The 25,330-nt window shown below is 43.9% G+C and overlaps 2 long non-coding RNA genes across 4 annotated transcripts in view; one reads left to right on the top strand and one right to left on the bottom strand.

The window, feature by feature from the left end:
* The window catches only part of LOC112545491 (uncharacterized), a 191,342-nt gene that overhangs the window by 86,906 nt on the left and 79,106 nt on the right, over positions 1-25,330 (top strand). The window lies entirely within an intron of this gene.
* The window catches only part of LOC142831070 (uncharacterized), a 57,977-nt gene that overhangs the window by 3,470 nt on the left and 29,177 nt on the right, over positions 1-25,330 (bottom strand). Inside the window, exons 2-3 of the long non-coding RNA XR_012906697.2 lie at positions 19,341-19,468; positions 1,362-1,596 (exon numbers count right to left, since the gene is read on the bottom strand). This is a non-coding gene — a long non-coding RNA (uncharacterized LOC142831070). The remainder of the gene's footprint in view (positions 1-1,361; positions 1,597-19,340; positions 19,469-25,330) is intronic.

The following is a 25,330-nucleotide window of genomic DNA, read 5'->3' as shown; positions in this document are numbered from 1 at the left end:
TGGTTTACTATTTCTGATTAACTATAATCTCCTATTTTGGACTGTCTATAAGCTCTGGAAATGTATGCACTAGAGCAGAGGTTCTTAACCTTTCTACCTCCCCTGAAAGTGAACTTCATGTTCACACCCCCCCTGGGAGCCATTTTGTGCACAGCCTAGCCCCGCCCCCTCACCTGACAGGAAGCTAAGGGGCATGGCTAGAACTATAAGAACTCTGCCAGGGAACTCAGTCAAGGCCCAGCCTCTGAGGGAGACAGAGGCCTGTCCAGAGTTCCTGGCTGACGAGGCTGAGAACTGGCCCGGGCCTCCCACAGCCGCTTTCCCTCAGGCCAGCGAAGGCTTCCCTGTCTGGGCTGCTGAGGCCTGGTTAAGCCGGCCAGCAGGGCCACCCTCTGACCTAGAGGAACCCAAGGCTCTACTGGTGCCTGACGATTCAGAGGACCGGCCTGAGCTGAAGACCTGGCTCGAACCCCGAGGCCTGCCTGAACCCTGGGACCAGTTGGACGCAGCTGTCTGAGCTAATTCCCAAGTCCAACGGCTGGTGGCGCTGTGGGGTGAGTGAACCCCTTTACAATGCCTAAATTAATAATGTAAGCTTTTTACTTTGAACATTTTCCTAACAAATGTATGTAATATTTGAAGATGAAGTGCTCGCGTACTGTTATTGTAGTGTGTCGTCACATAGGCCTGATTGATTTGCACTGCTATTGTAGTGTGCCGATCTCTAGAAGTTAATAAGAAATTAATTTTTATAATTTTAATTCATAATATTAATTATGAAAAAATCGAAACTTTAGAATTTTATCTAGTGAGAAGGCAATTGCGATAAATTTTCTAGGAGGCACCTCACACCTCACCTGTATCCCCTTCACACCTCTCCTGGGGAGGTGCACCTCACTGGTTAAGAACCCCTGCACTAGAGTCTCAAGTGCCATTTGGCTTTCTGTGCTGATCAGGGGCTGGATTTTGGATATATCTAACCAAGTAAGAATTCCCCAGTGGTGGGAAATTCATAGCTGATGGAAAACTACTAGCTTTTATACCTGCTGCCTCCTCACCCCCACCATACCATTTCAGAGGAGAGCTCTTTTGTACCTGTGGCATGAATTAGAGGGTTCACAGGGCTGCTCTATTTTACACTAAAACCATCATAGAAATATTCTCAGAATAAGCGAGCTGTAACTAGCTCCAACTTGGCCCTTGGTTTCACAGTTTTATTAATGTTGCTTATCAATGTATTGTCTTTTTGTCAGTCGTCATTTACATGTGATCCTGTGAGATGCTGACTTGATTGGGAATTGTGGGTACTCAATACCTCTCAGGATGAGGCCAAAAGTCCCATAGCAATTTAGAAAACTCACCGTTTAAGCAAGTCCCTTGATTCTGTGTGCATCATGTCTGTTCTCATTGAGAGGAACTTGAATGTGGTGATTCTGGTATTTTACTTTGAAATGAGAAAAACCAAGCAACTTTTGCAGGTGATCTGTGAAAAGCCATTGTCATTATGCCATCAGGGGGGAAAAAACATTCTTGGATCTCGAATAGTGGGTAAGTCCTTGGAAGATTAGATTTTCTGTGATTGCCATGTGGTAACTTCTGTGCATTAAAAAGGAGAAAACTGTTGAAATGAGTAGGATTTTATAGCATCATTTATAACCAAATTTCATTCTTGCTATCATTTAAGGTTTTTTTTCTTGACACTTTCTTTGTGCTGGTAAAGTAATGTAAACCTTTTGAGGCAATACTGCCCCAAATGTCAGCTCTTGTTGGATTAGCAAGAAATACCATTGTAGAGAGAGAAATACAGCACTCTTCAAAAATTAGTAGAAATCTGCAATAAATAGCGCACACAGTTTCTGTGGAATCTGAGAATATTTTTTCTGATATTAACATAGAATGAGGACATTTACTTAACAGCTGGTACTATTTTACTTCAGATGTTGAAAGCTTTTGCTATATTCCCCAGAGATTGATTTGTAGTATAAGAGTCTTTGAAAAATATGAAGATCAAATGAAATCATTACTATTTTGTATCTGGGATTCTTTGGGATTATTTTTGATATTCTTACACTGGGATTTATTAGAATAATTGTTAGTGATACATATTTTTTGTTTTCAGCATTGTTCAGACAGCTTTTCTCTTCCTCATTGCTTCTGAAGTAATGTGCACATCAAGGGATATGACATCATGACAACAGGCTGTGTCTCTGGAGAGAGCTTTGTAAATTCTCTTCAGAAAGTGTTGATTGGTCATGCTCTCTGCTTTCTCCCAGTACAGTTTAGACAACCATAGGGGAAAAAAAACCAAAAACCAAGTTAAGCAGAAGTTCTAGCAGCAAACAGAGCTGGGTGTCTAGAAAAAAACTAAACTATTTTATTGAAAAATTTATGAAACTCATGAGATTATTTGAGTATATCCACACATTATATTAATAATGGAACATAATATTCAATAATTTAGTTGCAAAAATTTGGAAAATATATTGAAATAATGTATTCAAATATTATTTTACCAGATCTAACTGTTCAGCCATTTGCCTGTTTCTGGAGAAGGGGAGGAAAGCCCTCAAGATGCTATTATAGTTTTCTCACTATTATAGTTTCCCTTGGCAAACAATATCTGGGGAATTTAAAGTTTTGTTTACACATGTGAACAAAACCAGAACAAACAAAAAAAGACTGTTTTGGTTGGGACTTGGAGGGGCCAAAGGCTCTGCAGGGGGTCAGACTTACCTGTTGGGAACTGTGTTTAAAATTGGTAGTAATACACAGTACGAGATGAACTTGCTGCATCTGGCTGTGGGTTCAGGCAAAATGTTTGATCTCAGGAAAGAGGGTCAATACAATTCTCTTGGTACTGTCCTGGGTTGTTACTTTGCTAGCTGCCTCTGTGTGACACCAAATTGGGAACATCACACTCCCAACCATTACTGTCCATCCTGTGTGGAAGGCAAGAGCTACGGCCAAGAAATAAGTCTTTAACGTTGCACAAAAACATTACATTTTTTGGCTACGTCTACACTGCACAGTTATTTCAGAATAAGCTATTCTGGAATTGTTATTCCAAAATAGCTTATTTTGAAATAGTATGTCTACACTGCGGGGAAGCCTCAAAATTGTCCAAGATAGCATGTCTACATTAGGGAAGACTATCTCAATTTAGAGCCCCAGGAAGAATAACTTAGAACGTCCCTGCTGAGGGGCTATTTCAAAACAGCAGAAGTGGAGCATATACACATGCCTTATCTTGAAACAGCTATTTCGGAATAGGCGTTATTCTTTGTGGAATGAGGTTTATAGAAGTTGGAATAAACTGTCTGTTATTTTAAAAATATTTTGAAATAATGGAATTTCTGTGTAGATGCTCACATAGTTATTTCAGAATAATGGCAGCTACAGTAGAGTCCGGATTATCCGTCATTCGGTAATCCAACATTCCGCTTTATCCGACCCTGCAGCTCCCGGGGACAAAGTGGCGCTGCGGCATCAGCAGCTCCAGAGCACGGGGCAGGAGAATGGCCCCACTCGCTGCCCAGTCGCTCTCCTAGAGCCACTGATGCCAATCCTGCCGGCACCACTTTGTCCCCGGGAGCTGCAGGGTCGGATAAAGCACGGGCCGGGAGAACGGCCCCGCTTGTTGCCCCATTGCTCTCCTGGAGCGGCTGATGCCTGTAGCTCCCGGGGACAAAGTGGCGCCGGCAGGAGCGGCATCAGCAGCTCCAAGGCACGGGGAAGGCTCCAGGGCACGGGGAAGCTGATGCCGCTCCTGATGGCGCCGCTTTGTCCCCAGGAGCTGCAGGTATCAGTGGCTCCAGGAGAGCTATGGGGCAGTAAGTGAGTCCGGGTGCCAGGGAGCTGCAGAGAGGGAAGGGCCAGGCAGGGATGGGCCAGGTTACAGTAGAGTCCCTATCATCCGACATATTCGGTAATCCTACCACGTATTGGTCCCATTTAGGTCGTATAATTGGGACTCTACTGTATTCCGAAATAACTTTGCTGTGTAGACACACTTTAAGGCCTGGCCCAATGCCCATTTCAGCCAGTCAGATTAAGATCAGGCCCTTAGAGATGGAAGTGACTAAGAATATCATAGACAACTGAAACTGTCTGCATATGTAGGTAAGGTGATCCCAACATTTGGTTACTGGACTATTGGTTGCTTGCATACAGCTGACTGGTTGCATGGTGCTGGTTTTCTCCCTTACATGCTGCTTCTAAATAACAAGAGCACTTACAATAGTATTTTTCTATGTACTATTCTGACTTTTAAAATTCCAGCTGATGTGCAGGAAGGGAGTATATCTCTCTCAGAAAATCAGTATTATTCAAAGGATTTCATCCTGCAGTGCAAGAAGTCTTCTGTAGGACAGGTAAAATTATAATTCCCCCTGATTGCAGCAATTGTAAAATTATAATTCTAGAATGTTAACAAGATTGAAAAAGTGAGGGAATATGAGTTGTGAGTTTGCTAATGGATTGGGAGGTGGTTTAGGAGATGTTTCTAGTAAGATATGGTCCACAATAGGACAGAATCCATGATGTAGGCAAAATATCACCATTGATGATCACCTACATCACCAGTTGGCCATGACACAAGATTGACACCTGCATGCTTATGCAATATTACAGTTGACTCTATTTACATTTTATTGTTTATGATATCAGTCAGCTTTAGTTATCTCTTACTTACAAAAACGTCTGTGAATTAAGTTAAGCCTCTGACACCTGTCCTAGTTTGTGCCCATGGAGGAAATTTTTAGTCATGAATCACATGTTGATCATTTTGGTAAGAGTTCAACCATATCCACTTGTAGCTTGTGCCTGCCTGTAAACACAATAAATCACAATGTCCTTTAAAAAACTCTTGTTGGAGAGTATCCCTTTTTCTGTAAGTTTTAGAATATATCTTCATTTCATTGTCACTTAACACAATTGGGGCTCAGTGACTTGAAAAAACATTCATATAAAATATCACTTTTGATTATTTTATCAGCAATATAGTAGGTATCTCTCTAAATGATTGAAACATGATATTTTATACTTGGTGAAAGCTTTTTAAGTGACTTGGGTTATTTTTTTTTGTGATAGTGGGCATAATTTTTAGACCGTCTGCATTAAAGTATCATAGACTTAGGAAGAGACTTTCAAAATTAAGTGCACGCAATTGCAGCCGTACTTTTACACTAGTCTTGTAAAATTGTCCTCATCAGCTCAGATACACAATCTACTCATTTACCTTATGATCATTGATGAAAAAAGAGGATATTTGGCAAGGTCATAAAATAACTATTTCCTTGGACAAGTAAGCAAATACAATTTCAACTTATGTTCTCCTAGCTTTGAAAAGCCAGTTTGAATATATGGCATGATATGTGGGGTATAAATACAAATAAGCACAAAACTTTACAAAGTAAAATAAACCTGAAACATATTGGATTAAGAGCACAAAAATAGAAAGTACTTGGTATGCTGAATTTTTCATTTTAAAGGAATTGATTCTCCCTATACTATCCAAGTTCTGTTTCTCTGTGTCTGCCCATAATACTCCCCAAGTAGATGAACAGCTCCACATCTTGCAGGGCTTCTCCTCCCAGTTTGATGGTGGTGGTGTTGGACTGGTTGATCCTCATTTTCTTGGTCTGGAAGATGTGGAGCAGTTCATCTACTTGGGAAGTATTATAGGCAGAGACAGAGGAACAGACAAGGATATCAATGCTAGTGTGATGGGGGGACTCACCCCCCGCACTCCCAGCCTCGGGAGCTGAGGCACCGCGCCCTGTGCGGAGGGTCACCTGGTGCCGGGAGTCCGGCGTGGCGCGGCGGCACAGGTTGCGGAGCTGGGGGAAACTGGCGCGGTCTGCGCACAGGCGCTGGTCGGCTCGGGTACTAGCCAGCGGGCGCTAGGACCTGGGAGTCCAGGGGTGGCCCAAGGAGGGGCGGGGACCGGCAGGATGCCGAGCGGGGAGTTCAAAAGGGTGGAGGGAAGGGCGTGAGAGGGGGGAGGCCAGGGGAGAGCAGGGGAGATTCTGCTCTCAGCCTCCTCCACAGGACCCACGAGGACCCACGCCGGAGGAAGTGCGGAGCCAGGATCTGGAGGAGAATCAACCGACGCAGGAGGACAACCCTCGGAGGAGGAGGACTGGGCAGAGATACCCAGTGGCGGTGGCTTTCGGTGGACGGACAGTTCCGAGCGGTGACACGGAGATCTGGGCGCCGATCGAAGCGGATGACTGGGCCGGCGAGCTCGCTGGGAGCCGATTGCATGGAGTGGACCGTGGGAACGGAGAGGTAGAGGCCGGGAACAGGGGTGACTCTGGGCCGACCGGGGCAGTGGCGCACAAACTGGGGGTGCCCCGTGACCACTGATGGACAACCCGGTTACAGCTAGGATAGGGAAAGCAACAGCTGCATTCAAGACTCTTCGTCCCATATGGAATTCACAAACAATATCTGTGAAGACGAAACTACGAGTTTTCAACACAAATGTGAAGAGTGTGCTCTTGTATGGATGCAAGACCTGGCATACTAAAAAGTCTTCAAATCACAAGCTACAGACATTCATAAACAGATGCCTGAGGTACATCCTTCACATCAAATGGCAAGACTTGGTCACAAATAAGGACCTTTGGAACAGAGCAGGACAAGAAGCACTTGATGCTCAAATCAAGAGAAGAAAGTGGGGATGGCTAGGCCACTCTTTCAGAAAACCATCATTCAGCATAGTCTGTCAAGCTCTCACATGGAACCCACAAGGAAAATGCAAAAGAGGAAGACCTCAGACAATGTGGAGAAGATCTACTGAGATTGAAGGACAACAACTGGGGTACTCCTGGAGACAGCTAGAAGTTTTGTCTCAAGACAGTGTGAAGTGGAGGAGACTTGTAGATAACCTATGCTCCACTTGGAGTACAAGGGTTTAAGATACTATCCAAGTCCCCTTACAATCTGTTCATTCATACATTTGTTACCCTGAAGTTGAAAACTTGTACCCAAGGAATATTCAGAAGACTAGTGTAACTTGACTTGAATGATATAACATTTATAGAATAATATAACCTATTAGCTGTGGTACCTTGTAGAGTTTAGATTTCCATAAAATGAGATGAGAACTGAGGCGTACCAGTGCATTATCCTTCAGTGGAAATGGATCCTTTGTGCCAAAATATTTCTGTAAAATATTATGGTCAGTTGTCATATGATGATAATATCAGGTAATTCCAGAGCATTGTATCAGTTTGTTGTACACTTGATGGTGCAAATAGTCTTTATTTAATTGCTATGAGTCCATGTTCTATGGTGTTCACTTAAAAGGTCAAAAAAGGGAGGCTGTCAACCTTTGTGGAATTATGGGATAAATGGACATAGAATAACATGTAGAAAAAGCTCTTGCTTAACTGAACAAGTTATATAAAAACTGTTTTCATAATTCCAGATATTTGGTTGCTGCTGCCCAAGAACTGATAGGCACTTCTTAGGAAATCTATCTTCATATAGGGACGAGTTATTCTTAAACTGAGTTAGGGGATTTTGGAATCAGAGAAAAGTTTCTTTATGGTATTGTGGCTAAACTAGAAAGCAAATGATTTATTACCATTATAAAAACTTTTCTGATTCCATATCACTAAATAAATGACAATAGTATTTTAGCCCCTCCAATGTACAAATATAGTTTGTTCTAATTTCAGTTTAAGAAAAATTAGAGCAGCTATAGTTCTCTGAGATTGGGTTCAGACTAGATGGTGGGGGCAGCATCATATGGTAAAGATGACTGAGATTTTGGTAAGGCTATTTCTAATCTAGCCACTGATAAGGGAGGCTGTTCATAACTGGCTGTAGATTTGCTTCTCTTTTTTTTTAAGCTTACACAACCTGCAAGTTTTGATTATAAAGTATTTTGGACTTAACATACATTGCCTCATTAGGGACACAATAAACCAATTTTAATATGTCTCAGTCTGCTATTTTTCGTTGGAACTGTCACCATGGGCCTTTTTTGTCACACTTCATAGCCTGGAATATTTTTTCCTTTATTTTAGCGTGTTTTCATCCCCACATATATTGTGGGCTTGATATTACTATTTGTGGCATTTCATTTAATAACTGCATGTAATATGTCATTGAGTAAAATATGCAGTAAGGAAGGCAAGCTACACATATAGCCTACCTAAACTGTGCAAAAATAAAGACATAAACACCTGAAGGTGTCTCAATGTGTCATGAAGTAGTAGTGTTCTATGGACATATTGAACCTGATTCTGAATGCTGTTACATGGATATAAATCTGGAGTAATACAGATTTATATCAGGGTAACTGAATGCATAGCCTGGGCCAATATTCCTAAAAACCAATAAAAATAATGAAAATTTAAATAGATCATCTATTTCTTTAGTTTCAAAAAAAAACTAGTGAAAATGATCACTCACTAAAAGATTGATTACAATACATTTCTGAAATATGAATATCCAGATTGTGATTTTTATATTGGAATGTAAACAAAACATAGATTCAATATGCTTCTGCCAACCTAAGCCACGTAGTAGATGAGCTGTTGAAAGTTGTTCATGATTTTACAGTGAAAGATCAGGCTGCTTTAATTTAGGCGTCTAGTTGTGGTTTTATGACTTGACTTTTAGGCACACATTTGAAAACTTTGACTGTCAAGTTTATAAAAAGGTTTTAAAACTTTAAGTGGCCCCTCACAAATAATTGTATAAATATGATTTAGCAAAGAACTTAAATGTTTAATTTTTACTACATTCACTTCCATGGGATGGCTTGCATACCGAATATTAAGCACCTGCTTAAGTGTTTGGCTAACCTGGGGCAATCGTCCTTAACTTGGAATTTCCTTTTCTTGCTTTTTTTATACTCATGAAGCATGAAAGTATCTTACAACTTAATTCATTATGATCAATTGTGAATGGAGTTTCTGTTATGCTTATGCTTGTCACACATATAAGAACTTGTTTTTACTATTAAGGGCATGTCTACATTAGGAAATTATTTCAAAATAGCAAAATTAGACATAACTCTTGATTTAGCAAAATTGAAATAACATGTTGCCACTACAGGGAAGCATCAAAATTAGTTAGAATTATTTTTAAATAGTGTGTCCACAGTGATTGCAGTCTGCCTCAGACTTAGAGCCCCCAGAAGCACTCTGGGAAGGGCACCAGGAGAGCGGAGATTTCCTGTGGCTTTTTGGGCAGGCAAATTGCAACATGTGCTTTCAGGGGCTCCTCTTTACAGCTACATCTCATACACCACTCCTCCTCTGCCTCCTCCCTTGCAGAGCATAAAAGGAACACAGTGAACGGCTGGCTAGGGCATTGAAGCAGCTGGATACCAGCACATCAGGAGAGCACATTAAGGTGCTGTGCTCATCAGGGGGTCCTTGAGGGAGAGTTTTGTGAAAGACCTGTTGTGAGACACTCCCCGTGCCTCTCCACAAAGGGCCTCTGCATTCACTTTGTGTGCCTTTTCTCCCTTTCCCCTCCCTTCCCCTTCCCTTCCTTCCTACCTAGCCCCTCCCCTTCAGACTCTCTATTGCGGGGGGCGGGGGGGAGATATACAACTGGGGAAATAACCTGGAATGGGGGAGGGAAGCTCAGGGATGGGGCTGGGACAGGAGAATGCCTCCGGGTGGTTGGGACGCTTCAGCTGCCCTACAGATCCCATTTCCCTGTGTTCTGGGGCCTTGGCAGCCCCTGGAGAGCTAGGAGAGGAAGTCAATGGGGGGGGGGGAGGGTCAGGGAGGTGGCTGGTGGCCTGTTCCATGCACGATGCCATGTGCTCCATCACTGAGGTGAGGGAGGAGCACATGGCATTGTGCTGACAATCCAGCTGGTCCAAGGTGGCCTTCCATTGGTCCTGGTCTGCCTGGCGCTCCTCCTAGTCAGCGGCCCACTCCTGGGGCTCTTCCTCGAGCACCCAGACAAGTGTTTGTAGGCAGGCCATCTGCTCCCACATCAGGTACTTGTGGGTTCTCTTCCTCCTGTGGATACCACAGAGTTTGGCAGATGGTGTGGGGGAAGGGGAAGAGGGAAATGTCATGCTCACAGTTGGTCCAGCTGTGAAGCAAAGTTACCAGGGCAGTCTTCCCAGGAGACACTGTATATGAAGCCTAGCCCTAATCTCTGAGCTGACACCGAAGGTTTCCGTTCAAGATCATAGGTTGGCAAGACAGCCTCTGAGGCCTGGATCTGGCCTGCCAAGCCAGGTGATCCAGCCCACAGCCATCATGCTGCTTCCCCCACCCCAGGCCAATTGAGATCTGGGGACAGAGGAGCAGGTGATATCTCCTACCCCAAGCAAGGGTGCATGGCACAAGGGACAAAACAGCCGACGGTTCTCTCTAAAGCCTAGGGGGTAGAGGGGAAAAGACTTCTCCATCCCCATGCCAGTCAGGGTCTGTGGGCAGGGGAGCACAGGAAGTCTCCTGGCCTCATCCCTTCCACCCAAGCCCACAATCACTTCAGAAATTTGTGAAGTGGCCTCCCTTCCAAAATTATCTGAACCCTGGATCAGACAATGGCAATATGCTATGAGCAAAGCCATAGGCTGCCTAGACAGTAGGTACTTTTCAGCAGGGGCACAGATGTTCCAGGAGAGCATCGGTCCACCCACAGCCCAGGGACAAACAGGCTTGGGATGATGCTGGCCAGGCCAGGCAGTACGGTGGGCGGGGTGGCTCAGCTTCCTTCTGTCTCCCATGCATGTCGGGTCTGGCACTGGAGGGGTCAGAACTTCTATCCCTGCCCTCTGGAGAAGGGGGAGATGTTGGGGGAAGATGTGTTTGCGTGGCAGATGCCACTTGCTGGAGAAAGTGCTACTGGGTTCCCCTCCTCTTCTTCCCCCAGACTAGTTGCCATGCATGGGATCAGTTTCCTCTGCATCACTGTGCTTGACTGAGAACGGGTGCTGCCTGAGTGCAGGCATGACCCTGTGCCATGTACAGCATTGTTGTGTAGTTCCTTGACCCCAGACCCCTTAGTGGTGGCTTGTAGTGGGAAGGTATCCCACCAGGCAGGCCAGAGTAAGACAAGCCTCTCCAGGAATCGTGTGAGAGCTCTGGACTGGTGCTCTATGTTCACCCACGTACACAGGCTGTTGTGCAGCCCCCAGGCTGAGTAGGCTGAGAGAAGCAGCAGCTCTTGCAGTCTGCCGCCTGCTCCTGCGTGTGTATAGGGGAATTTATAGAAGTGCCTTCCCCAGGTTCGTCTGAAGCCTAGGAAACCTCCTGGGAGGGCGAGACGAGCTCCAGAGTGAGAAGCAGGTCCTAGCTGGTGGGCATGATCACCTTTCTGGCTGCCTCTAACTCCTCCTTTCCCCTCATCCTCCGCCACCCCACCCTTTTGGTGGCTGATGTTGGGCGTGTTCTGGCCAGATTCTGTGATGGCAGGCAGGGAAGCAACTGGACCCTCCTCCCAAGATGGCATCCTGCTGCTTGTAGTGGCGGCAGCTGTGCGGTGCCACCCCAGAGTCTCCACTTTGCCCCCTGGCCTGGTGGTAGGTCTGCTGGAGCTATTGAATCTTCTGGACCTGGTCCGGAAGTGGCTTTTGTCAGTCCGGTTGGCAGTGGTCTGGCCCTAAATGTCCGCATTCCTCTTTCTGGTGTGGAGAACCAGGGGGTTGGTCTCTTCTCACCAGACCTTGATGAGGTCCAGGATCTCTGCATCAGTCCAGGCCAGAACTTTCCTGCGCCCCTGGCTCGTGGCAACTGAGGGAGGAGCAGGAGTGCTGGAAGCCATGGGAAGCTCTGAGGGAGTGTTGAGGTCTGTCATGGCTCTCTTGCATAGCTATCTTTGCAAGCCCTATGTGAGAGAAACCCTTTTCCTGCTGCCTGGAGTTATAAGCTCTGCAGGCAAAGGGGAGCACTAGAGATGTCAGGTGTGGCCAGAGTGGTCAAAACTGCAGACGAGAGGCCTCCAAAGGCCAATTATTTTGAATTAGCACAGAGGAGAATCCACATTAATGCTATTTTGAAAGAACTATTTCAAAATTAGTGTTATTCCTTGAGGAAGGCAGGAGTACAGATTTCAAAATAACCAGCCCATTATTTCAAAATAACAGATTTGGTAGTGTGGACACTGCTTATTAATTCAACATAAGGGAACTAATGTTGCTTATTATTCTGAAGTAACTTCTAGTACAGATCAGAGCTAAGAGATACACCTACATATTTTTATTGAGGCTTGGGACCAAAATAATTTAATTCTAGTTTAACATAATGTTATTAAATTACAATACCATTAAATTAGTATTTCAGAATTGTCTCCTCTCAAAACCAGACCCACTCCCAACTTACAAAATCTACCACACATGTTAAATTTATTATTTTTTTATCAAGTTGAAAAGAATGTGTTGCTAAGAGAAATAATCATTTGAAAAATTGAACAAATGGGTTGCGCCCAGGAAAGTTCATGATACCATCTACATTTTTTGTTAGTCTCTAAGGTGCTGAAAAACTATTTGTTGTTTAAGTTTTTCCAGTTATACATTAACACAGCTACCTCTCTGAAACAAGAAATAAAGACAGGTATACGGTAGGTAAGAGGCTAACAATAGATGCTAAAGAAGGAATATGTTATAAAACTAATTTCTGGAAACTGAACTTCTTAATAATTTGGGGCCATACTGTGAGGAATTCCAGTTTAACACATTATATAATGGACACAAAGTGCCAATTCTACACTAGAAAAATTTTGCCATTATAGCTATATCAGCAAATCCTTCTTTTGTAGGCTCAGTTTATACTGTAAAAAAAAAAAAGTTACAATGATATAGCTTATACCATTTTACCAGGTGAAATAAGCTATTCTGGGAAAACCACTTTTATGTTAATATAACTGCATGTGTGTTAAGACTTTTGCCTGTACTTCCAAAATCACTCCATCACACCACCAAAAAGTCCAGCAAAAAAATCTCCCAACCCACCTCCACAGATGTTTCTAATGTAGATCTGGCCTAAAAGCATAGTTCTGCAGACCTGAACCCAAAGTTTGCATTAGAATCTTGATCTGGATCTGAACTTTCCGACATTCCAAGACAGAAGCTCAGGTGCTGCAATTTCTGCCAGTCTCTAATATGTACTCAGAGATTTAAGGGAACTATGCCATTGTAATCTCTATACTATTGCCAGAGGTCTGCATACACCTTTTTTATTTATTTTAAGCTCATTTACTTTTCATAGATTTTTTTACCTAGACTTTGAGGCTGCATTAGCCTCAAAGTAAAATAAAAATATTTTGTTGAACAAATTATCTGTCAGTTATAAATTTGATTGAATCATATTGTATGTATCTCTACAAAGCTGCATTGTGCACAAGAATTAAACCAAATCTATCTACCCTGTCTATATTTGACATGGTTTCTGTACATTATATTGCTCTTCATTTATACTTCTCTATGTAAAATGTGTGAAAAAAACAGAGTGGGTATAATTTAAGTTATGAGTACTTAACCAATAGAATAAACATTAGAATCACTGAACCAAAAAATTCTAGTTTCTACAATATTTGCACACAAAATGGTTTCAGGTTTAAAAATATACATTAACTGGATATGTCAAATGAAGACACTAATTTATGTGCTGTCCTGAAACAGATAAAAGTAACTTTTTTGTGGTACTGAATTTATACTAAAACTTTGGTTTAACTAGGGTAAGTTGAGATTCCATTAAACACCTATGGACCTGTTCTGAGTTTTAAAATCACAAGCCTTTTTTATCTTTTGTTGTTTTCCCACAGTAAGACAGGAGCATGGATTCCTAAGAATGACCAATATATGGTTTTTCATTTGTTGTTGTAGTAATGGGTACACCTGGATGTGAATTTCAGATGTGCACCAATTTTCTTTTCTAAATAATTCTATTGATGGGAAAAATTTGTGGTGTGCCACATCAGTACCTGGGGAAATTGTAATGGGGCAAAGGCTTCTTCAGGGTTAATAGAGAGTAAATAATATTTCCTACAATATTTACTGAAGAAAAAAGGTGGAAAGCTATCACCAACATGCTCAGTTGTTGAAAACCCATTTTGCGTATGATTCATGATAAAAAATGACCTTGTAATACTGTCATTGACACTGATAGTTACACAATCTGCTGCCTAAGTTACAGCCGCACAATTTAAAGCTGCCTGGGGCTACTAACTAATGCACACAACATTACAACAATGTTAAGAAAATATCTCAGAGAAAAAAAATGTGTACATTATGGCAGAAGAGGCATCACTGAAAACATTTAAAGGTAGACTGGACTCAATGTGAGAAAATATACAGTGGCACATCCTCTGTTGGCATGGAGTTGACAAGATGGCCTGATGCAGCTTTTCTGTCTGTAGGACCCAATATCATATATATTTTAAAGAAATTAATTCCGCCATCATCCCCCTTTTTATCCAGTTTAGCCCTCTGTATCCCTAACATACCAAACAGGTTTACTGAGAAGAGTGTCAGATATTAAGAAGGGAAGACTAAAGATACCACAAACTATGATACTCTTTCATTTAAATTACACAGAGATCTAAGTTACATGGAGTATAAGCAGGGCTGCCAACAGAATTGCTGGGACCCTCTGGGCCTTGGCCCCAGCCCTGCTTGTTCTGTCCCAGTCTGTTTTTCTGACAAAACTGTTTTTCTGACAAAAGCCAGTCGTTCAACGTTGCATGGCCTGTGACATCTGGAGTTCTGGAGGTGTTTTAAACAGCATGTGGCTCTGGATATTGCCATGGTAGTAGCCAGGGACCTTGGGCCCTTCTAAATTGCCAGGCTCTGGGGTGGTTTTGATCACCCTCACCCTCTGAATGGCAGTTCTGAACACAAGTGAGATAAGAAAAAAGTCTTAGATTGCCTCAGTGGCATATGAATTGTCCTGTCCTCCTCAGACACTATAATTTGTACTGTTATGTATCCTATCCTTGAAAATGACGCTCACATTAATACAAACAAAGCTTTTTTCCTCAGCTATGACGACGTCATGTGACGTTTACTTAGAAAAATACATTTATTTTGCAGCTTAAATAACTTCTCATGGATTTAGTTAGTTTTTAAACATGTTCAGAAAGGTTTTGAGAGCATCTAGAAGCATTTCTTTATTACCTGCTTGGGAAGGTTATAAAGAAATTGATATCTGTACTATTCAGATTCTTCCACTTTGGGTGAAATAGCAATTGACTAAACTACTATTATTATGCTAGTGGTACTAGAGCATACACTGAAACTATGTTTTTTTCAACACAGCACAATGGAGGACTTGAACGGAACTTGCATGTTCAAACTGCTGCACGGAGCTTGGAAAACTTATACAAGAATGCTAATCCATTTCTAATGTCTCATGAAAGGGAGACAACCTATTCCTATTGTTACTATGAATTGTATTGTGACAGTGCCTAAGCATTTTAGCCATAGATAAAAACCTATTCTACCTATTCTGTCAGTGTTTTTAACCTTTCCAGGCTGCCTGGTACTAAAGCCCGAGTCCTGCTACCCAGGGCTTAGCTTCATGGAGCCCCCTGTGGTATGGTTGCTGCCCACTAATACCTGATCTGCATGTGTGAAACCCCCCTAGGTTGAGAAACTCTGATCTAGATGAATTGATGCACCCTCTGGAAAACCTCTGTTACACTGAGGGGTATGCATACCCCGTGGTTGAGAACTCCTACTCTATTTTAATTCTCTTAGTTGCATAGTAAGAAAGTAAAGGTCAGTTTTATGTGGACATATTAGTCTCCTCTTTTTTTTTATTGTACTGTGCTATTTTAATCCTTATTCCACATGACTCTCTTTTTCTTATTAATGGAAGGAAATATAAATGATCATGTTAAATAGTTTCAAGAGTGGTTCCTTTGTACTGATTTGTATTTTTCTTTTCTTGGGGGGCGGGGAGGGGGAGGGGAGAGCGCAGGGACATGGCTAGCTATTGCCATAAAGTTATCAGATCACTTAATTTTGAACCTGTTTAAGTGAATAGTTCAAAAGGCCAGGGAAGGTGCTTGTTTTGGTGAAAAATAAGTAAATTGAGGATGCAGTGCAGAAGGGTGATCTTTTTCGATTTAAAGAAAATAAGTGTTTAAAAGAGAATATGCAGAAAAGGTTGGTTTTCATCAAAATCTGAGGTGTGAATACCTTTTCTCTTGGGTAATGTGGCGGGGTCACCAGCCCCGCCCCCTTGAACCCCAAGGCCTGGTCCTCTAAATACAGGCCCAGAGGCCTAGTCCTCTGGATGCATGACTAGTGGTCTAGTCCTTTATGGGATCCCCTTGTCATCTGGGAGGAAGGGATTAGGGGGCCCGGGCCCTCCCTCTCCACAGGGCCCCAACCCAGGGCCCTATCGGTGGGTGGTTTCCACCACTGGCTCAGCGGGGAGTTCTCCCCAAAACTTGATGAGCCCGATGGGTCCTCTTCTGGTCCCCGCCCTGGGTTGCTTCCTACCCCCTCGCCCTGTCCGACAGCAGTCCCACCTGTGGATGCAGGTCCAGCTACAACAGCAATGTCAGCAGGCGTGGCTTGGGAGACAGCAGTGGCCGGGGCAGCAACGGCTTCTAGGGGGGGCTGCACAGAGCATCCGATGTTGCGGTCTGGCTCGTCCTGGAGACAACAGTGGCGAGGGTAACTGGTCCAGCCCCTCTTGGTCCAGCTGCAACGGCTGTGGCTCTGGTGTCTGGAGAGGAGCTCCTTCCCCTTCTGCTGCCAGCCCCAACTGAGCAGCCCTGCAGCCTTTTTTACTGGGACTACACTGTGAGCATGCCCTGTAGGGCTGCAGGGAAGGGGCGTATTCTACCCAATAGGTGGGCTCTCCACCCCCTTGTTCAGTGTGGGGCTGGCCAGCCCCGTCACAGATGAGTAAAGTATATATTTATTGCACTACCATATGAAGCACTGATAGGGGATAGTGGCTTACTTCTCAGTTCACTACTGCTTTCCATAGAGACCAAAATCGCTTGGAATTTAGGTGATTTTTGCTGGTTTTCTGTGAAAGTGAGTATAATAAACAGGAGTAAAAATCCTACCAGACTGATGTCTGCAAAGGAGCAGATATGAGGCAATTCCCCCTTCTTTTTCTTAGAGAGTTCCCAGTTGTCTCTCTATTTTTGTTTAATCTTTACTCATGTTAAGATTTTCTTGAGAAGAATCACCAGTATCAGTGTTATCTGGCAGGTCTGTTCTCTACAGTTCTCAAGAAAGGCTGGGTTTGATTTGGCAGTATCAGAATAGGTGACACTATCTTTATATGGTTAAAAATAATAGACAAAATCTGTCATCAGTGTGAAGGTGAACTTCCGTTGCAATGTCCATAGGAGTTTTCTTACCATCTTATCTTTGTTCAACAACCTAGATCGTGAAACAGTTGTCCAAAGGCAGATGTGTCCAGCATAACATTATAAACATGAATATCTCATAGCTCTATTACTTATTCTTTTATCTACCTTCAAATTTGGCTTTCTCCTGTGCCCATGATGGGGGAAAGAGGGGGAGAAGGGGGAGGAATTTTGCCAATGAATTTAAAGTTGATAGGTTTGGGCCCTTTCAACAAAATGAGATTTGTTTGGGATAATCTTCGACGTTGTGGTATTAGGCTGCTGCTTCAATGTCTTGGGTATGCTTACTAAAGACTCATTAGAGAGGTATATTGTTATTAGAAGATGGCTTGTTAACTTTATGTATGTATCATTTTTGAATAGCACCTATACATTCAGTTTGGTGGAGTTTATGCAACATATCCTTCCTCTGTAAAAATGTAGACCCCATTGAAAAATTAGGAACCAAAGTCTTGAGAATATATTTTAACCCTCTCTTTATTTTATAATCATCCCTAGATGATTTGAATTCTTAGCTTCCCCTTCCTGTACCCCCTTTCAAAAAACAGGTGTCCTTTCAGCAGCAGGTTGTATCCTGATAGTCACTTTCAACACCCTTTTAAAAAAAAAAAAAAAAAAAAAAGGAAGTTATTTGAGCTATTGAGCAGCTCCTTGTTTAGTTTAAGTATGGCAGTTTGGGACAGAAAGTATTTGAGAGAGGCACATACTGTTGCCAGAAAAGCAGCATGACATTTTGGGGGCAGAGGCAATTTAAACTGTCACTGTTTCTTCTGTGCAGGAGGCCAAGCTGAAGAGTGATTGTTAGGATCTGTGGACCTTGCTATCTTAAGTCTTTCACTCCCCAACTCCCTGACCTCATCTCCCATCCATGGTGCCTTTTTTTTTTTTTTGTCTCATGAGTAACTCCTCCTTAAGGCATCCATTTGTAATGAGCTGCTGGCTATTGCAGAGTACATGTCCTTTCCTCACCCAGGAATAATCAGTAAAGATTGGAGAAAAGGTCACATGAGGATCCAGTCATACTCTACTGTCATTAGATGGCTACTTATTGATTTAACTTTACTTCTGAAAGTGCTGTTACCTTTTCAGCTAAAAGATCTTGGCTTCTCAAAAGTTTGAGAGTGCTTTTTGAATAGTAACCTGTAGTACTACCATTAATCAACTTATGATTAAAAAGGAACCTAATGTAATAAAGGTTTGATTAATGTAGGCCTGTAGATAATTGATGAAGCCACTCCATGAACTGGATTTTGTGTGTGGATTGGATGGACTTGGCAGGATGAGGTGGAAAAATACTCTATAGCCTAAATGCTTGTTTAAATAAGATATTTTATACTGTGTGTTTTTATATATGTGGATACAAATATTTGTTGATTGCCATTATCAAATGACAGAAGCAACATCATAATAGTCTAGATGATGTGTGCAGTAACCTTTTATTATCCAGAAAAGTTGCAAGAATTATGCACTTGATATTTCAGTGTTTGAGCTTGCTACAGTAAGCGAGATTACTAGTGACTTTAGGAAGAAGTCAGTTGAACCCTTTGGTACATTCTGTTCTTGAGAGTGATTATCATGAAGTGACTGACAATAGAGTTGTGAGAAATTAAATAGTAGAAGGTCTTTCATGATATGTAACCCTTCTGCCAGGTAGGCCCGGCAGCAACCAGGGCCGGGTTCAATATCTAGGGGTCTATCTCACACAGAACCGGCTCGAGCCCCGACCTAGTAACCTGGGAAATTCACACACCCCTGGGCGCCTCTGAGAAGCAATGCTTCCCCACTCACAAGCACACAGTCTGAGTGTAGGAAAGAAACATTTAATGAAACAGAGAGAGAAGTCATACGGTATTAACTTGGGAAAATACCACAAACCAAGTTCATAGCCCAAACATGAGCTAACCCCCCCCAGCCAAGAATCACCCGCAGTCCCAAAGTCTGACACCCCAAAAGTCTCTGTCCCTGGTTAGTGCTGCCCAGAGTCCAAAAGTTCACCTGCAGGGTTTTACCTTTCAACTCACCTCTCCGTAAGATTCTGCTGTAGTCTTTAACGTGAGCCACTCCGCCATGCTCCAGCAGCTTTCTCATTCCACTCCACCAGATGCTCCGCTGGTCACCTGCTGCCACTCCTACCGTCCGCACCGCACTGCTGTCAAGTATCAGAGGGGTAGCCGTGTTAGTCTGAATCTGCAAAAGCGACGAGGAGTCCTGTGGCACCTTATAGACTAACTGAAGTGTAGGAGCATAAGCTTTCGTGGGCAAAGACCCACTTCGTCAGATGCATCTGACGAAGTGGGTCTTTGCCCACGAAAGCTTATGCTCCTACACTTCAGTTAGTCTATAAGGTGCCACAGGACTCCTCGTCGCTACCGCACTGCTGGTCGCCTGCCATCGCTCCTCGCCTGCCGCTGCTCCTACCAGCCATGCCACGCCGCTGGTTGCCTGCCGCCGCTCGTACTGGCCACCTGCCAGTGGTTCCCACCAGCCACTCCGCTGGCTGCCACTGCTTCGCTGGCTGCAACAGCCAAACCAGTGATTTCAGCTCTTTAGCCACCACCTAGACTGGCAAAGGATTCCAGCTTCCACTGGACTAGCAAAAAGACTCCTCTTGGAGTCTGCTTTAGGTCTGCCCTTAAAACAAGGGGGGAAAGGGGCAAGTTGGGCCAGTCTTACAGCTCACACCTGGCAGGTGTGAAGCAGGCTGACTCAAGCCCTTTAACTCTTCCCCCCCAGCTCAGTTCACTCAACTCTGGAAGGGGGGAGGCTTGTTCCTCAGAGACCTCTTACAATGATGAAGCAAAATGCAGGACTATGTAGCACTTTAAAGACTAACAAGATGGTTTATTAGATGATGAGCTTTTGTGGGCCAGACCCACTTCCTCAGATCAAATAGTGGAAGAAAATAGTCACAACCATATATACCAAAGGATACAATTAAAAAAAATGAACACACATGAAAAGGACAAATCACATTTCAGAACAGAAGGGGGATGCAGGGGGGGGGGGAGGAAGGAAGGTAAGTGTCTGTGAGTTAATGATATTAGAGGTGGGGAAAGTTAGATGTCTGTGAGCTAATGGTATTAGAGGTGATAATTGGGGAAGCTATCCTGGTAATGGGTAAGATAGTTGTGGTCTTTGTTCAATCCACCCCCTCGGAGAGTGTCGAATTTTAACATGAATGACAGTTCAGGGGATTCCCTTTCAAGTGCAGATGTAAAAGGTCTTTGTAGAAGAACGCAGGTGGTGAAGTCGTTGAGACAGTGTCCTTTCTGTTTGAAATGGCAAGAAATAGTTTTTTCTTTGTGATCTTGTCTGATATCTGTTTTGTGGGCATTAATCCTTTGGCGAAGTGTCTGAGACGTTTGTCCAATGTACATAGCAGACGGAAACCATCTTGTTAGTCTTTAAAGTGCTACATAGTCTGGTGTAGCTGAAGCAAAATGCAGGACTAACACGGCTACATTTCTATTACTATCTTACAATGATGGCGTCTCTCCTGCAAGCACTGGTGGCATGTTTTACAGTTCCCACATTTTAGGGGTAGCATAATTTGTGACCCCCACAACAGCCCCAAATTATTTACAGGACACCACATTCCATTCCAACACTGATCTTCCATCAGCCCTGGCTGAATTGGATTTACATAACCACACCTCGTATTCCTTCCCCCTCCTGGCATGAGCTGTATTTACATACCCTCAGTTAACAGTTAATTATCTTGCAGAGCTAAACAATTGGAGTCAGCACACCTACCCACAGGGCAGCTCTCTCCTTTTAGCTGGCTGATAACAAGCAGTAGTTCAGCCCCTGCTTACAATAAATGCAAAAAATGGCAACATGTGGCAAGTATGTGAAAGACAAAAATAATGATTTGGCAAGACAAACAATGTACTGGTATATTAGGTTGTTGGGATATCCTGCATCATGGTGTTGTGACAAGAATTCCATTCTGCATATTTGAGCTAAAAGCAAGATGCCTTGGAACTATAGGTTCAAATTGCAGTGGGGCCAGCTCATCCCTTCACCCTTTAAAAGCAGATAAAAGTGTTTGTCATGTAGTTTACTAGGCAAAGCCATTATTGAATTAAGAACTATAGCCATGGGGCTTTCTAACTGATGACATCCTGAAGTGGTCAAGGTGTATATAGCTGGTTATGAAGAAGTATTGGACTGAAATCTATCAGTTGATCTTCTATGGCTAAGATTCATCTAAGAGAAGGTGTGTTTTGAACTCAGCTTAAATATGAAGCATTTTGGCTTGTACTCTGGACTGTTTGAGCTGTTCATGATATAGTTAAGGGTAGGGATGGCCAACCCATTCTGGGCAAAGAGCCAAGATAGCAGTGAATCCAGTGTGAAGAGCTGGGGAAAAATTGTAGAGCAAAAAAAAGACTGCCCCTTTAAAAGGAGCCCCCAGTTGTGTTTGGTCGAGCAAAAACAAACAAAAAAAAAGGCCCTGCCCTTTTAAGAAACTCATTTTAAATATGTTTTTGAGGCTTTTTGGCCACAGCAGGCTCTCGCCGCCTCTGCCACCATCTTTATTTCTGCAGCTTTCATGACCGCGTCAGACGGCTCCTCTGCCCAAGTCAGCACAGGGAACTGGGAGGAGAGGGCCGTTTTGGGGAGTGCGGGGGCAGCTTTCAAGCCAGGAAGGGGGGGGGGGGGCTCCACAAGCCGCACCTGGTGGGGAAAGAACCGCATGTGGCTCGTGTGCCTCAGGTTGGCCCCAGCTGGTTGAGTGAATTTGCAAGGACTCTTGAGATGTATGAGGAGGACATTCCTACTGAAAACAAAATAATCAACCTGAATAACAAAAGCAGTAATATTGTTCTAGGAGTACGTATGGTATTTTATATTATAAAGCTTTCCTGGTTGACATACTGATATCCTTCCTTGGTAATCTGATGGTATCAAACAAAGGACCAGCCTTATTTCTGGCATGCCAATAAAGTCTGGCATGTCAAGAAAGGTTTCTTAGGGTATGTCTACACTACAGCGCTAATTCGAACTAACTTAGTTCGAATTAGTTAATTCGAACTAAGCTAATTTGAATTAGCACATCCAGACTTAAAAACTAGTTTGAATTAGTGTTTTGCTAATTCGAACTAGCATGTCCACACGGAGTGGACCCTGAACCGAGGTTAAGGATGGCCAGAAGCAGTCCCGGCAGGGCATCAGATTAGGACTTAAAGCGTGGAGCTGCTGCCTCAGGTTAGCTGAGGGCTGTGCTTAAAGGGACCCGACCCCTACCCTGGACAGACAGTTCTCAGGGGTTCCCTGCTTTCAAAACAGTCCTGGCTTGGAGTGCCCTGAGTGCCCACACTTGGCACATCACAGCACTCGGCCATCAGACCGGCTGCACTTGCTGCAGGCTGCCATCTGGAGAGATGGGGCAATCGGGGGGCTGCAGGAGAGCTTCCACCCTGAGGAGCCCACAGAGCCACCGCAGTCCTCCCCATCGGGGGCTCGTACCCCATTCCTCCCTCACCTCCTTCCACTTACCCCTCCCTAGCCCCCCTTCCTGATGTAAAAAATAAAGGACTCGTGTGTTCAAAAATAGAAACTCTCTTTATTGAACAAAACTCAGGGAGACTGGGAAAAGGAGGTGGGAGAGGGGAAGAGAGAGGCTGGGAGAGGGGAGGGCAACTAAAATGATCAGGGGTTTGGAACAGGTCCCATATGAAGAGAGGCTAAAGAGACTGGGACTTTTCAGCTTAGAAAAGAGGAGACTGAGGGGGGATATGATAGAGGTCTATAAAAGCACGAGTGGTGTGGAGAGGGTGCATAAAGAAAAGTTCTTCATTAGTTCCCATAATAGAAGGACTAGAGGACACCAAAGGAAAGGAATGGGTAGCAGGCTTCAAACTAATAACAGAAAGTTCTTCACAAAGCAAATAGTCAACCTGTGGAACTCCTTGCTGCAGGAGGCTGTGAAGGCTAGAACTATAACAAAGTTTAAAGGGAAGTGAGATCAAGTCATGGAGGTTGGGTCCATGGAGTGGTATTAGTCAGGGGGTAGAAATGGTGTCCCTGGCCTCTGTCTGTGGAAGGCTGGAGATGGATGGCACGAGACAAATGGCTTGGTCATTGTCTTTGTTCCATCCCTTCCAGGGTCCCTAGGGTTGGCCGCTGTCGGCAGACAGGCTACTGGGCTAGATGGACCTTTGGTCTGACCCAGTACTGACATTCTAAGCTCAGGGCTTAGGGTTGGGGGTCTCACTGGACCACCTTGATTTTCATGCACACCTGCTCCTGGGTGGCCATGCTGGCAGCTATCCTGCCCTAGATGGCCACTTTCCTGTGCCTAGTGTGGAGGTCATGGATGAGGTCCACGATGTCTGCACTAGACTAGGCGGGCGCCCGCCTCTTGCGGATCTGGGCAGGCTCCCGGGAGCCACCAGCCTGGTCCCGGGAAGAGGCGGAGGGCTGGGTGGCAGCGGGTGGCTGGCTCGAGCCGTGCCAGGTGCAGGGTCTTCTGGCTGGGTGCTGGCAGGCTTGCACCTGGCACGGGCACTGTAGCCAGCCCGTGCCCCTTTAAGGGCTCCGGGGCCAGGAGGGGGGCAATAGGGTTTCCCTGGTGGTGCCCAGAGTGGCCACCAGGGAAAGCTGGGGAGGGCTAGCCTCCCACTAGTTCGAATTAAGTGGCTACACAGCCCTTAATTAGAACTACTTAATTTGAACTAGGCGTTAGTCCTCGTGGAATGAGGTTTACCTAGTTCGAATTAAGCGCTCCGCTAGTTCGATTTAAGTTCGAACTAGCGGTTTGCTAGTGTAGCGCCTATCAAAGTTAATTCGAACTAACGTCTGTTAGTTCGAATTAAGTTTGTAGTGTATACATACCCTTAGTTCTAGAGTCAGAGGTGAAGAACTTAGGAAAAACAAGAGAGCGAAAAAGCTACAGAAAACTATGAAAGCTAATTTAGAGTTTGACTGAATGAACTAAGTTAAGAACTAAAAAGAATGAAACAACTATGAACTAAACTACCATGGAGGTTTGTCTCTCCCAGAAAAACTCCACTACGTCCAGGGAATGCATTTGCTCTTCCACATTTTTTTGCAGAAGAGCAAATGTGCTCTCTCTGGGAGCCCTGTATACCTTGTTCTATGAGGTAGCACAGTTGATGTTGGTGTCTCAGTAGCTTCACTTTGTATATTATATTGTTATAGCATCCTGATGGCTTTTGCCTTCAATACAGCCTATTGATTTTGTTGGCTAAGGGTTAAGTGAATTCTGCTGATTGACTGAAGCTAGTGATTAATCACCCCACCCAGATCAAAAGGAGATAGGAGTGGGTCTGCAGAGAGCGCAAATTTAGGTATGGACTGAATGAGGAACTCAGCTCTCAGGAAAAGTTTTGGCCTGATCTTTGTTACTGTTAATGTTTTTGTTAATAAATTGACGTGAATTTTTGACTTTAAACAGCATGTAAATCTGTTCACAATGACATGCAGTGTAAACTGATTCTGCTGAGTTTGTAATATATTGAGTGTTCCCAGTGCCAAAACTTAAAAAAACAGCAGCCTTGCAGCACCTTAAAGACTAATAAAATATGCAGATGGTATCATGAACTTACTCCCCACTTATATCTTAAGTCAGAGCCATACTGTAGAGCAATATTTTCCAAACTTGGGTCATGGGGCTGCCAGGGTAATCCGTTGATGGGCTCATGCCACTTTGCTTAATTAACCTATCAATAGCCATGGAGCCTCGCAATTCCCATTGGCTGTGTTTCGCTGTTTTCCACACTTCGCTTGGCTGGAAACAGCAAACCGCAGCCAATCGGAGCTGCGAGGCTCTGTGGCTATGCACATATTAAGTAAAGAAAGCAGTGCAGGCCCACCAGCGGCTTACTCTGGCAGCCCCATGGCCCAAGTTTAAAGAACACTGTAGTATCTGGCGATCATGATCTCTAGAGGGTGTGTCTGTGTGAGAGTGAAACTTGTATTTCCAAGCTGGACTCAGTAAACAGTTGTTTACATTTCTCTGACACTCTGTGTCTCTGGTTTTCAG

This window comes from Pelodiscus sinensis, chromosome 12 (assembly GCF_052426305.1).
Source record: "Pelodiscus sinensis isolate ZL-2025 chromosome 12, ASM5242630v1, whole genome shotgun sequence".
NCBI classification, from domain to species: Eukaryota; Metazoa; Chordata; order Testudines; family Trionychidae; genus Pelodiscus; species Pelodiscus sinensis.
Note: the sequence above shows the minus strand (reverse complement) of the source record. Positions and strands in the feature narration are given on the sequence as shown.